Source organism: Lynx rufus, unplaced genomic scaffold (assembly GCF_022079265.1).
Source record: "Lynx rufus isolate CCGP_SWC_20201006 ecotype Redwood Valley unplaced genomic scaffold, mLynRuf1.p SCAF_1, whole genome shotgun sequence".
NCBI lineage: Eukaryota > Metazoa > Chordata > Mammalia > Carnivora > Felidae > Lynx > Lynx rufus.
Window position 1 is genome coordinate 72,685,661 of NW_025814823.1, and position 20,077 is coordinate 72,705,737.

A 20,077-nucleotide genomic window follows, 5' to 3' on the forward strand; every position below is an offset into this window, starting at 1 on the left:
ACTTAGCAAAACTGACTTTCAAATATCAAAGACACAAATTGTTTTGTATATGCAAGAACACAGAGAATAATGTTCTCATGAATACTTCTTGAGTGATCTAATAAAGAATGAATCTCAGACAACCAAAATGACAAGAAAGAAAATTGATAGGTGGTAAGCTTTAAATTTATTGTTACCTATGTTGAATAAGTCTTATTGCCATACTAAGACTAGATTAGAATGAGCCCTAGTATAGAAGTATGAATAAATGAGGTTCGAAGGAAAAGGGTATGGTGTGTGATGGCTATATATTTATACAATGCATTACTAGAGAATCAAATGACATTTGTAATTCCTTTTGTGTATGTGTTTGTGTGTGTGTGTGTGTGTGTGTGTGTAATATTATATAGTAATGACTACAAGTAGATCTTATACTTATTAAAGGGCAATTTCAATGATATTGGTAATTATATTCTTGCTTTTGCTTTTTGGAATTACCTTCCAAGCATAAAGGAATTCCAGGTATCAGGGTGATCTTTCTTTCCACACTCCTATTTCTGCACAGGTTTTCATTTAGATAGTTTCTCCCCTAAGATTGTTTTTGCCCTTATTTCCTAGCTCCCAGAACCTTCCCTTTTGATGGTGGACCTCCAAAACCAGGCTGAAAGTAAAATTTGTTTATACTAGTGTGTATTCCTAGGGCCTTTTCGTTGTAATAGAAATTAATATTATTTTTGTTTCACATGCTGATATTTTTAATATTTTATTTAACATTGTTTGTATATTTTTGGTAATTTCATATATAGCTCTCAGTTTCCAAAAAGTTAACACAAGAATGGAATCTAATTTACTTTCTAAATTTCATATAATCTGTAACTCAGCATATATGATGGATATTCATGACAAACTGCATGATTTCACTAATGCTGTTGAGCAGTTCTTCAGAAAGTTAGGCATGGATCTGTGGAATATACTGATGAGATTTTGACCCATTATGGTGGTTATTGATCTAAAAACACATTTCTGTGACATGTTGTATGTGAGTAACAATAGTTTCCAGTGAGCTGGTCTTGGGCTGACCATCTGTTCCAAGTTCTTGTAGGGCAAACCACACATACGATGGTGTTTGGTTGGGCCTGGGCTCATGTCAAAATAATGACTAAGAAAAGTCAAATCGCATGTTTGAAAGCATCCTGAAGATTGTTTTTTCCCTTCCTTCTCTCTCACTCTTTCTTTGTCTCATTTTTTTTCAGTATTGAAACTGCTAGAGGAGTTCCAATTCATTCTATAAAGATATATTACAGGAAAATTCTGTTGATTTTCAAAACTTTTGGATGTATATGAGATAAACTATAAATGATAGCCAAGTTCATGAAATTCAACTGAAATATCTAAATTATATACTTGGCTTCAATTGTTAATTAACAAAATCTTATAATAGTTTGTTTAAATCAGAGCTCTTCAATATTACTTCATATCATTAAAAATTGACTAAAAACCTCAGTATCACTTCATGAAATTAAAAAGTGACTAAAAGAGTTTAGAAAACAAATAATTGTTTACATGGTAAGACTTCAGGGCTTGCTATTTCTACTAGGTCACTACTGGACTGAAATTCCTTCTTGTATCTTACTTTCAGTGTTAGCTTTCCACAGTCATTACTGTTCATTCACTTATTCAGTTGTCAAGTATGTATCCATGTCTTCCTATTTTTTGGGGGGTAGATACCATGTTTCTTTTTTCATTTTATTGAGCTATAATTGACATATAATGTGATTATCAGTTTCAGGTGTGAAACGTGATTCAGTATATGTATATATTGAAAAATGATGTCCATAATCAGTTTAGTTAACAGATACTGTGCTGTTTTAAAGTACACTGAAAGGGATAAATATTAACCATCAACATTATCTTGGGAAGGCAAGCTCCTTGGGTGGGTTTTCACGGAACTGGAAGGGTGATGTGTACTGAAAACAGGGATTGTTGGTGTCTGCAATTTACTTCATAGTTTTGTTGAGAATGTACCTTAATCTATGAAGTAATTTAGGCACTTCATTAGTGATTTGGACTTTTCTTGAAGGTTTTATACTTTTTAATTTGCTCTCAAAGATTCAAGACATGTAAAGTGTACATCTGAAAATAAGGTATACACCTCTATTTAAAGAACTAATCTTTTCAAATTATCCCCTGGAAGTAAGCTGTTTATTTGAAGAGATGTTAATTTTTAAAAAAGGATTTGAGTACCATTAAGTACAGTTTTAAAAACCAAAGGTAAATAAGTACAAAAAAATCACTTGCAATAATTCTCTACTTATCTAAGAAGCTAATTTCTATTTTAAGAACATACAGAGTAAATATTCCATGTGTTATTTGACAAGTGGTGTGTTTATTCATGGCAAATTAAAAATCATCAAGTTCACAATTGTTCTGCTTAATAGATACTTAAGTATATTTTAACAGATTCCAAATATAGGTTAATGTACATTTTTGGAATTCTGTGTCAGTATATTTTATGCTAATTGCATATTAACCTTCCTTTCTTTCTAAATTGTCAGCTCCATAGATTACAGACAGCATTCCTGTTGCAGATTTTCTAACTAGTGTTCTCCTTAGAAAGTCCTCTTCACTCCCTGGCACTTAAGATTGGGAAGAGGAAAAGAAAGTTGTTGAATGTATGAAATTCTTCCCTGAATATGAAGTTATAAAGTGAGAATGTATTGATGCAAAACAATTTTAAACTGTTACCTTGCAAAATGCTTTGTTTTCTATCACACTGTTTTAATAAGGTGGAAAGATTGATCAAAGTAATGAATCTAAATAATAGTGTTATCATAAAGATGATTATAGTTACCGGTGGGAATCTAGAAATATTAGGTCCTAACTCCTAGCATTAGGTCCAATTTTTATTGCAGACATATAATTAAAGTAACCTACAATAATTTGGAACAAACATATAATTAAAGTAACCTACAATAATTTGGAACAGAAAATAATAAAAAAACTCCCCTTAAAAGCAGTATTAATAATACAAAATTGAGGTACCATATTCAATGGATATGTGTTACTGTCAACATTCAGCTGAGTTTAACCCAAGGTTGAATACCATCATCACTGAACAAGCTTCTAGAATGACAAGAATCAATCTGAAAATTGACTAATTAAAATCAAATGATATTAATTTTAATTATTAAAAGTTTTAGTGGTCAAATTTGAAAAGACATCCTGTTCACATTAGTTTAGTTTGAACTTTTAGCCCCTTTCCAAACATCCTTGAACCCCTATGAAAATCATGACTGGAGAAAGTTTTCTGTACTTCTCTGACTGCCAGAATCTAGGCTAACTCAGTGTGTGTCTCTGTGGAAACCATTTACACTCTGTCGGGTCTAGACTCATTCCTTAAGGATATGACAGTTCTCCTGAGTACATGAGATCTATCCAGAACTAAAACAAGTTGACACACATTGCCATAATCTTCACAAACAACAGCAACTACAACAACAATAAAAACAAAATATGTCTCAGGATGTCCTTAATCTCTTTGGAGACAATTTGGTTTCTCAAAACTTAAGTAGAGAGAATTACAAAAACATTTTCCTTGCAACATTTCTCAATTCAAAGCCCTTCTTCACAATCATGCTACTAAAAGTTCAAGCTGAATCGTTTTGTATGAGTCTTAGGAGCTATAAATCAAATATCAACAGTAGGCATAATTTGTGTTGGGACAGAGTTTCTGGAGTATGGTTTTCCTGGTGAGTTCTGTGTTTTAGCTTCTTGACATAGATTTTGCATTTGGCCTTCAGTTTATTCCCTTGTACTTAAATGTGGATACCTGGGGAAGGTTGGTGATCCTAAATTTATAAAGATTCTGCCTTAGCAAATAATTGGAAGATAAAGCTATAATTTTTTTCCTCTAAGTTCAATGTTAACTGCCCTTCTTTTCCCAAAGTCAGGATTACTACTAGAACAAGGTTGCATTTTTTTTAAATATCTAAAACCATGCAGTTTCCAGAAAAAGAAATACATAAAATGATGTCCATTTTCTCTAACAAAGCAATCAAGGTAAGATTAAATAAAACAATTTCTCAACAGACATAATTTTAAGTACCCAGCCATGGCAGTGTGTGCATTCCTGAAAGTTATGTTGGAAAGAGGCAAAATTGATAGTGATTGTTGAAGGAAGTGTGGTAGGAAAGACAAGATAATGGATATTGGGTTTGAATCAAATTTTATGACTTGAGACAAACCATTTGCTCTCCCTGAGCCTGCATGTTGGCGTTCTCTTTCTCAACTCATAAGGTTGTAAATAATTCATTGTGCTGACCAATGGGTAGGATCTAGTATAGCCCCTGGCATATAATAGGTACTCAGTGAAAGTTAGCTTCCTCCTTTCTTCCTTTCTTACCCCCTTTTTTTTTTTTACCTTATCTGCCTCATGAAAATTTCTAAATAAATTGATGGAAGCCCTGTATTATTTTCCTATATGGTCATTCACTAGCTAATATCATGTTAAACACAGAGGGTGATTTCTGGTCAAATTAACTTATTTTAATCTCTTGTTAATCATTGTTCCCTGAAAAACGTTTAGGACAGATGACATTTGTGCATAGTCAAGAAATGAATGACACTTAATAAACTTGTAATATGTAAGCCTTTCTTTATTTATTTCTACCACCTATGAACATAAGTGGATATTGTTATCTATGATTCACATAATCTGCATTTTCAATAAATTATTTCCTAAACCTATTCTAGTATCCAGTGTTTCTCTCCCTAACTGTGATCATACATATTACTAGGGTGGTGTGTATATAGAGGTGACAATGTTAAAGTGGTACCTCCTTGTTGCATTCCATGATCAGTTTCCTGAAACATGTGACATTCATAATATTCTAATCAACTTGACTACAAACAGCCCTGACTATAGAAAAATTGTATCATCTCTGACCATTGGAAAGCACATTTTGGAAGTCAAAGACTTGCTATCTGGGATATTCTATTTGAAAACAATAAGAATTAAAATTTTGGCAAAGTAACTTAGCTAATATTTAAAATATTTAAAATATTTAAAACCAGGGATAGAACTATATTAGATTAAAATAATTTTGTATACAACTTAGTCTTTGGAGATCTATAACATTTCAAAGAAAAGCTTTGAGTTCAACCATTAGGACTAAAAATATATAGCAGTTTGGGGTGTTGTTGCCCATGGTGTGACTTTGGCAAAAATTATGTTGAAATGGAAGTATAAATTTTGACAACTGGGCAGTTTACTTCATTCAACATGCAGTAACATGATAATCTCACTGATTCAATGATACTAATTAGATAGTAAAATTAAATTTTACTCATATTTATCTATAGTTGCCTAGTTGGCTAGATAAAACTATTGATTTTAAAACACACATATCTTTTCATATAAAGCAGTAATATTCCTCTGCTTTCTGAGAGAATTAAAGTTGTCCTATGGATCACCAATTATTAACTTAGTATAACCAATCCCAGGCATTTTATCATAGAATTGACTCTAAATGTAGTCTGTATCTTCATCTGAAGAAGAAATAAGAGGTTCTATAAGATTGTTTGCATGAGGAGCAATTGAATTTTACTCAAAATTATCTAGAGTTGGCTAGTTGCAGCTTAATCAAAAAAGAATTATGCAGTACTTTCTCGAGGGTTTATTAATTCCATGTCAAACTTTGGTTACACAGGTAGAAACTATATTTGAACCAAGCTGTAAAATCTCATAAATTAAAGCTTATTATTAATATCTATGCAAACCATATACCATAATTTTATCAGTGTTTGGATGAATAAGGGTCATTTGCAAGAGTCATGTGAAAGATAATTATGCTTTCAAGTATGTAAAACAGATTTTGACCTAGACTCACGTCCTTTAATTTCTATTGATATAACAGAGGAAAGTTATAGTGAAAAAGAACATGATTTGTATGGGAAAAACTGGATTCAGATTCTACTTTTACTGTTTACAAGTGGTGTGAACCTGGACAGTAATTTTATGCAACCTTTGCCATTTATGTATTTATCAAGTATTTTGTAGGGGCAATTACTATATTCCAGAAAATTGGGTGGGAACCAAGGATATAAAATTAAGATGACAGAGTCCCAGTTCTAAAGAAGATAATAGTTTAGCGGGGAGAGAGCCACGTAAAGAGATAATTATGGGTTAGTGAAGTAATAGATATGTAGTTGGTATAATGGGAGCCTGGAACAGGTTCCTCTCCCACTTGAGATTCACAGATCTTTTCCAGCAGAAGGAAAGCATGCACAATGCAGGGCAAGAAGAAACACTGAGTTAGAACTGTTGGCAGAAACAAAAATCATGTACACCATTTTAGAAAACATTATGGCCGTATCTATTCAACTTACATATTCATGTAACATCTAGTTCATCAAAGTTACCTTTAGAAATTAATAATCAAATATTTACACACAGGTGCAAAGAAATATTCATAGAAAAAGTTCACTTATCCGGTTCCTTTCCACATTATCCTTCCAAAAATGAATGTTCCAGAAAAAATCTCTCTCAGTGATGAATAATAATTGAGAAATGAGCATGAGAATTGTGAAAAAGATAATGCAAGAAAGAAATACAGAACATTAATATAACAAACAAAACAGATAGTCAATACCTGAAAGATGATCGTACTATGGAGCTGATAAAAAATATGAACAATTTTCATGTTATGAAATTAAAAAGAAAGAGTTCTGTATAAAAGTAGCTAATGTCTATATTGCTTCTAGGCAACAGGAGCTCAGAGGGAAGATGCAAGTATTCAAGGATAAAATTACAATAAAACAGAGAATTGTAAGGATTTAACAAATACTCATATAGTGTTTTATTATGTGACAGGCACTGTCTTTAGCACTTTACAATTGTCTACCGAGTTATTCTGTATAATAACCCTATGTGGCAATTATTGTTATTGTTCCCATTTTACAGCTGAATATTCTGAGATACATAGAAAGATTTAGTAACTGGTTCAAGTTCACACAGTAGTTACTGAGCAGGGATTTTTACACCAGCAATACAGTTACAGAGTTTGTGACTTTAAGTTTTCTGCCCTGCTGCCTCTGAAAAAGTAAAAGGAGCTGATGGTGTGTGTATGTGGGAGGATACAGGAAGAAGAAACAACACAGGAAAGAATACAGAGAAAAAAAGAAGAGACACTTCTCAGGCCAATCAGGAACAAAGAAAATTAAGAAAAAAATGAAAAATAACCAAGTATTATACCAATGATCAGAGAGGAAATAGCATATTAAAAGGGTGAAAGGGGATCCAGCATAATTGATGTACCTATAGAAGAGAAAAAACATGAAATTGAATGATTTTCAATAATATAATTCAGGATTACTTTGTTGAGACTATGGGTGTGCACGTTAATCTGAGGTAAGAGAACAACATATCCTAGAAAGAAATACATATCAACCAGCAGCAAAATATAATATTGGTATAGTTGTTGAGTTGAAAGATAAAGAATCCTGGGGGAGAACCAGGCTAAATACAAATAAGCAAACAAAAATCAACTTGTTCAGGGACATTTATGTAATCAAAATTGTTCAGATATGTATACAAAAGACAGATATTTTCAAACACGTAAGAAATGAGAGAATATATGCTCATAGCATTTTTTGAAGAAACCATCAGAGGGAAAAATTCTGTCAAGGAGTAGACAAGAATCTTTAAGAAACACCTTTCCTCAGCACTGTAGATACAGCAGTGAACAAGATAAAACTTTCTTGGTTTTCATTGAGCCACCATTTTAGTATATGATGGTATAGAGAAAAATAATCAAAGACGAGGAATTCTACAGTATATTCAAGAATGTTTGTAGTCAGGGCAATATTCAACTAATCTGTGCTGATGAGATTAATTGTTAATTGTTAATTGTTAATATTGTTAATTGTTAATATTGAAATTGTTAATATTGAAATACTTCTCTAGCAGTTGATAAAAAGATGTGGCCCCGAGTTTCCTAAAATCCTCTGCCTTTTTGTCCACTGCAGGACTTCCCCTGGAATTTCTCTATGATCTCAGATCTGTCTGTGCTCCAACAACTGAGGTGTTAAGGCAGAAGCTAGCAGGGAGCTTTTGGGTTGGCCTGTGTTCTGATGGGTTATTCTAGTGGTTAAAAATTTCAAATATTTCACCTGTTTTAGTCACGTTATTGGGATTGACAACCACTGGAAACAAACCCAAAGTCCAAAAGCATATGAAAGCATAATTTAAAAAATAATCATGTAATGAAGTATATTAAATGAAAAGAGTGAAACACAGTCACATATGACGAGATGGATGACTCTTACAAACATAATATTGAGTAAAAAGTATGTTATAAAATTAAACATAACATTAAGTGACAAAATTGATACAGTATTCTTTTATAAATACAGAAAATATTTGAAGTTAAACCATTGTTTATGCATGTATACAGATGCAATAAAATTACAAAGAAAAGCAAAGAAATCATAAACAAAATTCAAAGTAGTTGGTGCAATTGTAGTAGGGCATAAGAGGTTCAGTACTCACTATCATCTTATTCTTCTTTATCTGGGTGGTGGGTACAAAACTTTTATTTCATTGATATATGTTAAACCCTATGTAAGTCTTATACCCTTTTTTGTTTATGAGATTGCTTAACAAAACAATTCACATAGCAAAAAATGAAACCAACAGAAACAAGCTGAGAACATTTTAAGTGCCCAAAGTTAAAGTAAGAAATACAACAAAAGAATAAAATAAAAAAAGCAAAAGAAAAAGGTAATGAAATAGAAAACAAAAATAGAATAAGGGTGCCTGGGTAGCTCAGTTGGTTAAGCATCCAACTCTTGATACCTGGTCAGGTCACTATCCCACAGGTTCGTGGGTTTGAGCCCTGCATTAGGCTCTACACTGACAGTATGGGGCCTGCTTGGGATTCTCTCTCTCCCTGTCTCTCTGCCCCTCCCCTCTTGCATGCATGCCCATGTGTGCTCTCTCTCTCTCTCCCTCTCAAAATAAATAAATAAACTTAAGAAATTTAAAAAAATAGTAGAATAAAGAAAGCCCAATATTAAGTTTTTAAAACTAGACAATCCTTTTTTTCAAAGTTTATTTATTTATTTTGAGAGACAGATCATGAATAGGGTAGGGGCAGAGAGAGAGGGAGAGAGAATTTCAAGCAGGCTCTGTGCTGTCAGTGCAGAGCCTGATGCAGGGCCTGAACTCAGGAACCATGTGATCATGACCTGAGCTGGTATCAAGAGTTGGATACTTAACAGACTGAGCCATCCAGGTGCCCCAAAAACTAGACAGTCTTACTTATTGCACACCTGATCAGGAAAAAAAAAAAGCCGAACTAGTAATGAAACAAACAAAATGAAAAACAACAAAGAAACAAAACACAAAAAAGAAAAATATGTTATGGATGAAAATGCATACGTTAAGTATAGAATTAACATAGTTTTAAAAACATAGTGAACAATGTTTCTCCAGCAAGATTGCAAATTTAGATGAATCTATCAATTTCTAGAAATAAAGTTTATCAATCTGATTAAAAAAAATAGGAAATTGCTCTCTATCAGGAATGAGAGGAGGATGTTCACAACGTAACTCTAATCAGTATTTTACTTAAGGTGCCAGCAAGTGATATAAAAAAAATAGTATTAAAATTTGAAACAGGGGCACCTGGGTGGCTCAGTCAATTAAATGTTCTACACTTGATTTCAACTCAGGTCATTATCTCATGGTTGTGAGATGGAGCCCTGCTTTAGACTCTGTACTAGTGTGGAGCCTGCTTGGGATTCTCTCTCTCCCTGTCTGCCCCTCACCTGCTTGTGCTCCCTCTCTCAAAATAAATAAATAAACTTAAAAAATTTTTGAAAGAAAAATAATTCAGAAATATTATAGTCAGTTCTCTATAATTTTAAAAATAAAAATCAATCTAAAGCAAATAAAACACAAAGCAAGACCTTACTGACTATAAGTGTTAAAAATCTCTCTAGAAATTTTTCAAAAAAAGGAAAATAAACCCAAACTTCAGACTACCAAGACTAATAATCAAAATACTCAATATTAGAATTTTGCATATATATAACCTATCTATGTATCTTTTATGTACTAATTCAGTGATTTATTTACTTTTCTCAGAATTTGTTGCTAATTTTTCCTTTTTCCTTATGTATTTTGTGAGCATCTATCTTGCATATTTTTGTATTTATCATGGTGGCTAATGGCTTTGCCTTTTTACCAGCTATTAATTAGCTCACTTGTTTGTGTGACTATTTTCTAATTTATTAATTCTGCTTTCATCTTTAATGGTCCCTTCCTTATTCTTTCCTAAGGATTGTTATTTTATGACTTACTTTTTAAAGTAAAAGCTTGATTTGTTTGTGTTCTTTGTTGCTTAGTATTAAAGATATTCAAGGAGTTAAGTTTTCCCCTTAACATTTCTTTACATATATACAAAAGGATCTGATAATGTAAAACAAAATAATATCTGTCCATATAAATTTTAAAGCCTAGATGAACAAAATAACTAAATACATGAAAAATAGTTATTTTTATTTAATTCAAATCTTATATATCTAAAACAAAACAAGACAAAATAACCATCTGAAAAAAATAATTCTTGTAAGTAATGAGTAATAAGTAATCAATTACCTGAAATTGACATTCCTTTTTTATATTATATATTAGTGTATATCTGTGAATTTATCCTAAGTTGACCTTAAGTGTAATTAGCTCCTCTCTCCAAAAAAATAATTTTGTTTATAAAAAAAATAATTTATAAACCAACAAAAAGGTTGAACTTCATCCACACTTAACACATACCAACAAAAATGTCCATTATAATTTTTAATGTTCAGATTGATACAGGTTATTTGATAATATTCTGTGTTATGTGTTGGCAAGTGTATCCTCACACATTGTTAGTGATAATGTATTTAATATAGTTTGGAAACAAATCTTTCTATATATATTAAAATTTTAATGGTATGCAATACTATTTCATCTATAAACTCCACCTATAATGATTTATCCTATGATATATTCATACTTCTGCACAAAGATACATGCCTAAGGAAAAATGCTTATGATGACTTTGTTTATAGTGCCAAATGATCAAAACTAGCTGAATGCACACCAATAAAGGATAGTTAAATTATTGTGGCTACATACAATTGAACATTATGCAAAGAGTAAAGAGTTAGAAAGAGTAAAGTAGATTTATATGGGCTAAGATACTAATATCAATAGCTGTTGGGAGATAATTCTCCATGGATCTCTTCTATTTCTGTACTTTTTAGCAACAGAGGCACGGATTATTTTTATTATAAAGTGTCTTTTCATGGATATTTGTACAGAGAGCAGGCTTGGAAGATAGACTTAGTGTCTCCCTCTGGAGCAAAGAAAACTTTGTAGCTTAGTATAATAAAATAATGTCTCCTTCTGGGGCAAGTTCAGGTGCACTTATGGCCCATTATAAAAGAGTCATGGTCCCTGTCTCTTCCATTGTTCGCCTCCTGTAACAGAACCCACTGAATGTGCAAGCATCATATGACCCTCACTGTGTTGTCCTGTGGGAACTGGCATTTGATAAGTGACTCAAACTGATATTTAAGTTACTGCTATTGATGTGTGTAATAAAGTCCTTAGACTCTGACCCAAGAGTCTCATGTCTTCTGCCAGAAACTGTGAAACTCTAGCAGGTTAATTTGTTAGTTTCAAATAGGGTAAAATTGAATCTAGCCCCACTTCAAATTTCTTGACAGAAATTCTCCAAGATGTGTTTTAGACTTAAAAAGAATTAAGACTTAGAACAATGTAAATGTTTTATTGCTAATTTTAAGAAAACTGATAAGTGTGTGTATGTGGCAGATTTAACTTTACATTATTTATCTTGCATCTTGGGTATATGGATATGCAAAAGAAATATTGCTTGTAATTCCTTTTTAATTTTCTCTGTTATTCCTTATGAGCCTTCCTCCTATTTTCCAACTGCTCCCTGAATGACAGGGGAAAAAAAATAAAACATAGTTCAAGCTTGCTTAAAACCTAGTATGATTCAGAAATGTAAAGACTATCAGGTTTAATGAAGTCTCTTCAGAATAAATGTGCCAGAGTTTTTTATTCCTCTTATTTACCTTATCTTTTCTCAGATGCATTGGGGAATATAGATTTTACTGATGTTATATCTTTAGGCATGATGGAGGGGGACAAGGAGGCAGAGAAGGACATGGCAAAGAATACATCAAAGAATAGAGAAGGAACAGATAAGATAAAGACTTAAATGTCAATTGATTTAAGGAATAAAAAGCTTAGTAGTCATCTTAGACAAATGTCAGTGTGATGGTGGGATTGAAATCTCATTATGGAGAAAAAGTGAGACTGGGAGAGAAAACTACCTTTTTGGAGATTGGAATCAGAAAGGAAAAATGAACAGGAATAGAGTAAAATTAGAGACACACGTTTAATAGAGGCAGTCTTGATTACATTTTGTAAAGAAAGAACAGGACACACTTGCTCAGTTTTATGGTATAAAGGGAAGGCGCTAATTAATGAAGCTGAGGCTGAAATAAAGGAGAGAGAGGGACTATGCCTCCAAAGAACCAGAAGGCAAAGCAGTCAAGGCTTCTTGAAAGGAATGGACAGACCTTAATGTGGCCTCCGGGGCTGGAGAGAAGGAGACAAGTGGAGGAGGCAGGTGGGAGGAGGGAGGACAGGAAGTCTGGGGATTTCACTCTTGCTCCTGAGTCTCAGGGTACATGAGCTGAATGGGAGACTTGAATGCTCATTAAAAATTTGGAGGAATCATTTACAGACATGAACCAAAGATTTCCTCTTCTGTAAGTGAGGTTGGTAATACTTGTTTTCTATTTTTTCATGCCATTTTGATAATCAAATAAAATAATATAAAAGTAAAGTGATATGTCATTCAGGAGTTTAATATATATTTGTTATTTTATGTGTCATAGTATACCTTGGTAAAGCTATTTTCCAAAGTAAATAAATATCTGTTTGCCAGTCCCAAAAGGAAGACGAGACACATTATCTAGAATGATTAAAAAGGAGACACTTTGTAAATTTAATGATAGGTGAAGCTTATCTATCATACATTATGATAGCTGTAGACTTTCAGAATGGGGAATGACATAGCTCATGAGTCAAGAACAGGGAGGGCATTCTGGACTGGAGTGGGTCAGTTTTGAACTGATCATATTTTCACATGAAGATATTCCCTTTGTTTGGAGCCATGGCCACCACTGTTGTCACACTGTTTTTCTACCTCTCCAGATGGTTTGGCTTTAAAGGTTTCAAAATAAACTGAGTGAACTGGCCGTTATAGCTACCTTGCCTTTCGTTTTGATCACCTAAATGCATACCTCAGTACAATCTTCCTTTCCTCCTCCAGGATACATGATTTCTAGAAGAGTTCTACTTGTCAGATGAGCTGTGTCTAGTTTTTACTCCTAAGGAAATGAGGTCGGGGTATCCCAACAGAGCAACAAAGTATTATATCCTAAAAAATAAAAAAAAATTTCTTACCCAATAGCTTTATTCACAATTTAATTTTTTTTGTCTACCGACCTAGATTTTTAAAAAATTTTTTAAAGGAAATTTAAAATGACAACTCATTTTTAAGTATTCATACCTTGTCCATCAATTGCTTTTTAAATTTTATAAAATACTTCTTGAGTTACTGAAGAGTTTTAAAAATGAATAGTAATGAGCTCAATTTAGTCTCCATGCCAACTACTGATAAATATTTTTCTGGTGATTGATCTTTATATTGTAGAAAATGCATGATTTAATGTCCTTTACCTGCTTGAAGAGAAAGTTTTCATTTTTTTCCCCAATCAAGTCAACCAAATTGTCAACAACTTTTATTAACTACCTACTTTATAACAGCTTAGAGCAGAGGTATTGTACCCTAGGGAGTTACTGAGTTAATAGAAAAGGAAATCATTGCAATTAGCAGATTTATAATAAAGTTAACTGAACATACAATGTTTGTTAATTTTTGAACTGAGAAGGAAATAAAAAAATAAATTGTTGCCATCTGCTCCTTTTTAGTTGTATGAGGAAAAAATAACATTCCAGAGAATTGCTTGATCATAACATTTGAGGATTATGAGGTGATCATAGATAATCTGTGATTTTAGCCCTGGCACTGACTTATTTAAGGAGCAATAAAAGAGTTCTTTATTAAAAAATAGATTTTATAAAAAGTAGACTTTACAAACACTCTTTATAAAAGTTCAGACTTTTTATAAAAAGTCTACTTCTTGGGCATAGCTTGGAACCTTTATATGGGGGACAATTTGCACAGCCCACAGGAATTTAGTAATGCAGTTGGGCCAGAAGGAGAGGTGTGGTATTCTTTTCACGTGAAGGAAGTGGTTTTATTTTCTAGGAAACATGATTTGGGGAATGGAGGAATTTTAAGTAGAATGAACAGAGATATACACCATAAAGAATCATTTGGCCTGTTTCTCATGATTGCCTAGGGAGTGTGTTTCATTAGAGGGGGGATTTCTACTAAATTGTTTTCCTATCTCCTTTGGACACAAGTTAATGGAGAGCAATATATACTGTTGTTCAGAGATTTTTGCCTGGGAGGTTCAGAGATGGCCTTGGCCTCAGCCATTATTTATGGAGTCATCTCTGAAGCATATGGATTAAAATTACTTTTCCAAGCCACAAACTCAGATGTGTAAAATGATAAGCCTTTATTTTTCTGTAATTCTTTGAAATCATTCCTTGAGCTCTCCTATATTACTCTGTTAGGACTGCTATAACCAAGTACCAAAACCAGATGGTTTAAATTACAGACATTTTTGTCCCTCATTTCTGGGGGCTAAAAGTCTCAGATCAAGGTATCAGCAGGGTTATGTTATAAAGGAAATTTTGTTTTATGTCTCTCTCCTGGGCTTCTGGTGGTTTGCGGTGAGCACTGAGGTCTAGAGAAGTTAGGTGACTAGGGCCTGAATTCTTTTATCTACCAACTTTAGCATTATCTAATTTTAAAGAGTAAAGTCTGATAACCTTACTGTTAGGAGTTCTTTCACCAAGGATTATCAATAATCCAGTTCGGGGCCTGTGAGTTCCAAAAGGAAACGGCAATAAATAGACCAGTGCTGTCAAGCCACCAATCCATGGCTTTTACGGACACCACCTTTGCTAGAACAAAAAGGGTCCTTTCAAGTCTGTTGCGGTGAAACTAAACAGATAATGTTGGCTGTAATGGAAAAAACACAGCTTTTCAGCTTGTAAACTATGTGACCTTCAGCAAGCTAATTATACTTTAGTCCTCTTCTTTGTAAAACTGGGAAACAAAATATCACTGGCTCCTTATGAAAATAAAGCAGACTAGCCTGTATAAAGTATTTATGGTACCTGGAAGCTAATAATTACTGTTGTTCTTTTCCTCTCTTCTAATTTCCTGATCAGTGTCACGTGTCTGATTAATGTCAAGGCAGGACTAGAGCTCAGACCTTTTATTTTCTAGGGCAAAGCTCTCTGTTACACAGAATTTTTCCATTGTTCTCTGGAATGGGAAGCAGAAGTATCTAAGAAGTCATGTTTTGTTGGCCTGAGAAGCAAGTCAGGGACTGGTGCCCCTGTCCTGAAAAGGGTCAAGATTCTATCGCAAACCATGAAATAATTATAATGTTCGATAAGGGATCCTTTCACAATCTTTTGTTAAATTCTAGGTGTGGCATAGTAAGTTCTTTTGTTTCTTATACCTAGAGAAGGCTGGGGAACGTATAGCGGCTCCGAAAGAATAGAAGAAAATTTGAGCCTATTATGTGAGCTTGTTTGAATATTCTGGAAAGTAGGACACAGTGCAGGTCATGGGAATTTGCCTATTTGACCAACACAAATAGATTTGCAGGGCCAACTGAGTGCCTAAATTAAGATAATCTTTTTTGAGGTTACCATGAGGTTCTAGAGTGGTATACCTAGCTTATTTGACCCCCGAGAGAGTCAGTTTTTAACATCTAAATGTTAAAATCTAAATGATAAAGCTTTTGTTAGTAGCATTCATGAGATAATAATTAATAATCAGGATTTTCCCAGTTTTGTTGCAATGTAATTGATAGGTGACACTGTGCAAGTTTCAGGTGCATGATGACATGACTTAACGCGGGTTGGGAAATGATGACCACAGCAAGTGTAATTAACATCCATCATCTCATACAGATACACAGACAATGCTTCCTTGTATCCTAGTCCTCGTGTTGTACATTGTATACCGAGTACTCCTTCTAACTAAATTTGTACCTTTTGACCACCTTCCTCCAACTTTCCTCCCTGACCCCCTGCCTCTGGAAACCACAAACCAGATCTCTTTTTTCCATGTGCTTGGGTTTTCTTGCTTGTTGGTTGGTTGGTTGGGTTTTTGTTTTTTGTTTTTTGCTTTTTTTAGATTTCTCCATATAAGTGAGATCATACAGTGATTGTCTTTCTCTTTTGGATTTAACATAATGCCCTCAAGAACCATGCTTGTTGTCCTAAACAATAGGATGTCCTTCTTTCCCATGACTGAGTAACATTTCATGTATGTATTTTTATCCATTCATCTTATACCTATACCTACCTATATGTACATCTATGTATGTATGTATCATCTATCTATCTATCTATCTATCTATCTATCTATCTATCTATTTTTCCCCTTTTGAGACTTGAAACCACAGATATATGGCTAATCTGATAGGCACATTAGTTTCAGCAGTTTATTTTTACCCAAAATATCAGTAGACTTGGAAGAGAGTTCATTGCTATCTTCTTTGTCTCTATTATTATTTTTTAATTTGGAAAAGGTAGGTACAATTCTTTTTCATTGGTATATACAAATGGCTAATAGATTTTTTTTAAGTTCTTCAATCCTGGCAAAGTCTTTATTTCCATTTGCAGTTTGTTTTAATTTAAAAATCAAAAGCAACCACTTCTGCATTGCTCATTAATGTAACAAATTCGTCACCACTGCCCCTGGCATAAGTTAGGCTTCCCAAGGTAAAAGTGATCCAGAAGTAATGGTGGAGCTGCTGATGCATGTTAGAGAATCACAAAAGCAACTTTATTCTGTCTTTGCTGGGGTGGTTTCCTTTATCAGTGGAGATCGAGGCAAGGCTTAGCTCACCTCAGGGAAGCACTGGAGAAAGCAGGCCAGGCCTCCACATTCTTACCTGAATACGATGCTAAACTACTGGATTTTACCCTCCACTATGGCTTGTCTGTTCTTTCCAGCAACTGGCTACTCGACTGCCAACCTGGAAACAGCAAGAATGGCCTTTTACTTTTTCTTCCTTGTTACTTTGGCAGGAGCTGTTTTGGCATTTCTGTGACATACTTGTTTTGTGTGTGTGTTTTCTCCTGACTCCTTGGGAACTTATTTGAAGGGCAACAGACATATTGCCAAGCATCTTGGATTGTTCATTTTAAGACCACATTTTCTAAGGGTTCTCTGGAGAAGAAACAGACCTCGAGAGGCCTACACAGCCAGAACGGTGAATGCTCTGGTGGTTAGGATTTCAGATGGCTGGCAAAGACCACTCTTCAACCTTGGACAATAGGAGCCCTCTTCTGGGCCTTAAGATACAGGGGTTTTTCTTTGGTTCTCCTGGGCCATCATTCCCAGCGGATAAATTATCTTGAAAAATGGAATGTTTTTGAAGCCATATTGTTGATGCTGTAATGGAGATGGCCTATAATATAAGTACAATAAGATAGCAACCCTATTCCCTGGGGTCTGCTCAAGAAATTATTAACCAGAGAGAAAGAGTAAAAATTGTCTGAAGATTATTTTCTGTCTTAAAGAAATTATATATTTACCTCCAAATTAGGTCATGCAGGGTATTACTTGATAATTCTCAACAGTGAAAAAAATTGATTTCTACTCACTTTCCTAAAAGGGAAAAAGTGAATCAAGGACACCTTTACTGGGTATAAAGTTTAGAAACAATATAAAGGCATATGACCCTGTCCTACATTGACTATCTTCTTAACCTCTGATCAGATGCTAAATGAAAAGTTGAAAGCACATTATCTAATAGTGTGTTGCTCTAAGTGTGGTCTAGGAAATTTATGTGCTTTATGAGAAAAAGGGGCATCTTAGTAAAAAAATATTACGTATTCTGAGTGAAAGTTAAATAGCTTTTTTATGACAGGACATTAAGAAGCTTCAGTGTGCTGATTTATATCATGACACACTAAATATATAGTGGGACTCTTTCCCATGTTTATTTTATCACAGAATCTTTTATGGAAGAAATTTCTGAACCTGGGCCTCCATGAGCTAACTTTGGGGTGTAAGCACCCTAGAATATTGCTCCCCCTAATGCTTCTTTGGGTCAGTTTGAGATGGAGGGTCCTTTCCTATCATCTGTACATTTTCCTTAGTTTCCCTATATTTTTACAATCTCCCACCTTTAAAAAATCTGTAACCTTTGGCCTACCCACCACCACCCATCTCTGTTATATATACCGTTGGTTAGGATCCGAAATGTCCCATCCCAAAGAAACATTGAGTATTCTTTTATTCCAGATTCAGCAAATCATTGCTACTGCATTTCATTATCTTCTAAATCATTTCCATTTTCTTTGCTGTTTAGATAAAGCCGTTTTATTGAGATGAACCATAAGAAATAGCTGGTATTAAACTAATAATAGTGGTGATCTCATGTGGTTCAACCTAATACACTAATATTATAAAAGAGTAATTACAGTTACCGAGATACTTCTTTGCAAAAAGAGACTTAGCCACTTCAAGAATTTGGCTTAATACTTTTATAAATAGACTGGATGGTTGGCAGGAGAGATCACTTATGCTTGTAAATGATACCAAGTTGGCCGAGATTGACAATATCGTGTAGGGCCAGACAGGAATGCAAAATGATACAATCAATTTGACAGTAATGTGCACTGGATAAAATGAATTACAATTAGGGTGCATGCAAGGTTTTGTTTGCAAAATAGAATAATTAATTTGAAAAATGCAACAGGAATAGAAACGTTTACATGGACTGGGCAACATTCAGAGGAGTTTTAAAGTCACAACCAATCATAGAGTCAGGCTCTGCTGAACATGCCCAAATGGGACACCTCCGAGTCATTCATTCTGACTGGCCATCTGGACCTCATCATGTGGATTTTGGCTGCCACACTGAATGACTGCTGGCACTAGATCAATGATTCCATTCCACTCTGGTCTATGAATTTCAGGCATTGGGACATAGCATTATTATTTTGAGTAATGTAAGAATATTCTCCCTGCAGCCCATTCAAACTCTGCTCACCTTTCAAGGCTCATTTAAAGGTCAAGGAAGTTCACAGAATCTCTCTCCTGTTATTTCTATAGGAGACTATATTGCTCAACTTAACACAAGGTCTGACGAATATTTCTGGCTGAAGATAACCCCATCTTTTTTTTTTTTTTAAGTTCCTTTTTAAGTTACTTGAGGACAAGAGCCACGTATTGTACATGTATTACACTTGGATCTGACTAGTGTGTAGTCAATATAAACATTGGTAGGATTCATTAACCAAGACTTAATAAAGTTAATTATCATAAGAATAAAAATAGCACAATGTTGACTCAAGAACATGAAAAGTTGAGAAACTTCTGTGGTGGTAGATGACTATGGCTCTTAACCCTTTTGATTCTTGAACCATATTTTCTTATTAAGAAACAAAGTATGTGCTTCTTTTCCATGTCAGTCTTATCCCAAGGTGGTATTTAATATGTCCATTAAACTTTATTACATGCTAAATGCCAATAAATCAAAGGCCAGTGTTTAGTTTAGTGGAGTTTCATGTAAGACTTGTTACTCAGAGTGGTGGCTTTAAGTGTTATAAAATGCAGTTAAATGGAAATAATTTTTATTGGGCTTTTTTTGTCTTAAATGTGGAGGTACTAGATGTATCTTTGTTTTTTAGTGTTAAATTTTCTGACAGAAATTATACACTAGAAGTGTATAATTAAACTTCTAGTTTATGATCTAGTGTCTCTACAAATTAATTAATGGTTTAAGAGTGATTTATCAACTTTGGTTATTGAAATAAAATCCACATATTCCATTATACTGTATGCAT

The 20,077-nt window shown here is 33.8% G+C and overlaps 1 protein-coding gene across 2 annotated transcripts in view; it reads left to right on the forward strand.

The window, feature by feature from the left end:
- ITGBL1 (integrin subunit beta like 1) overlaps window positions 1–20,077 on the forward strand; it is a 211,372-nt gene that overhangs the window by 62,857 nt on the left and 128,438 nt on the right. The window lies entirely within an intron of this gene.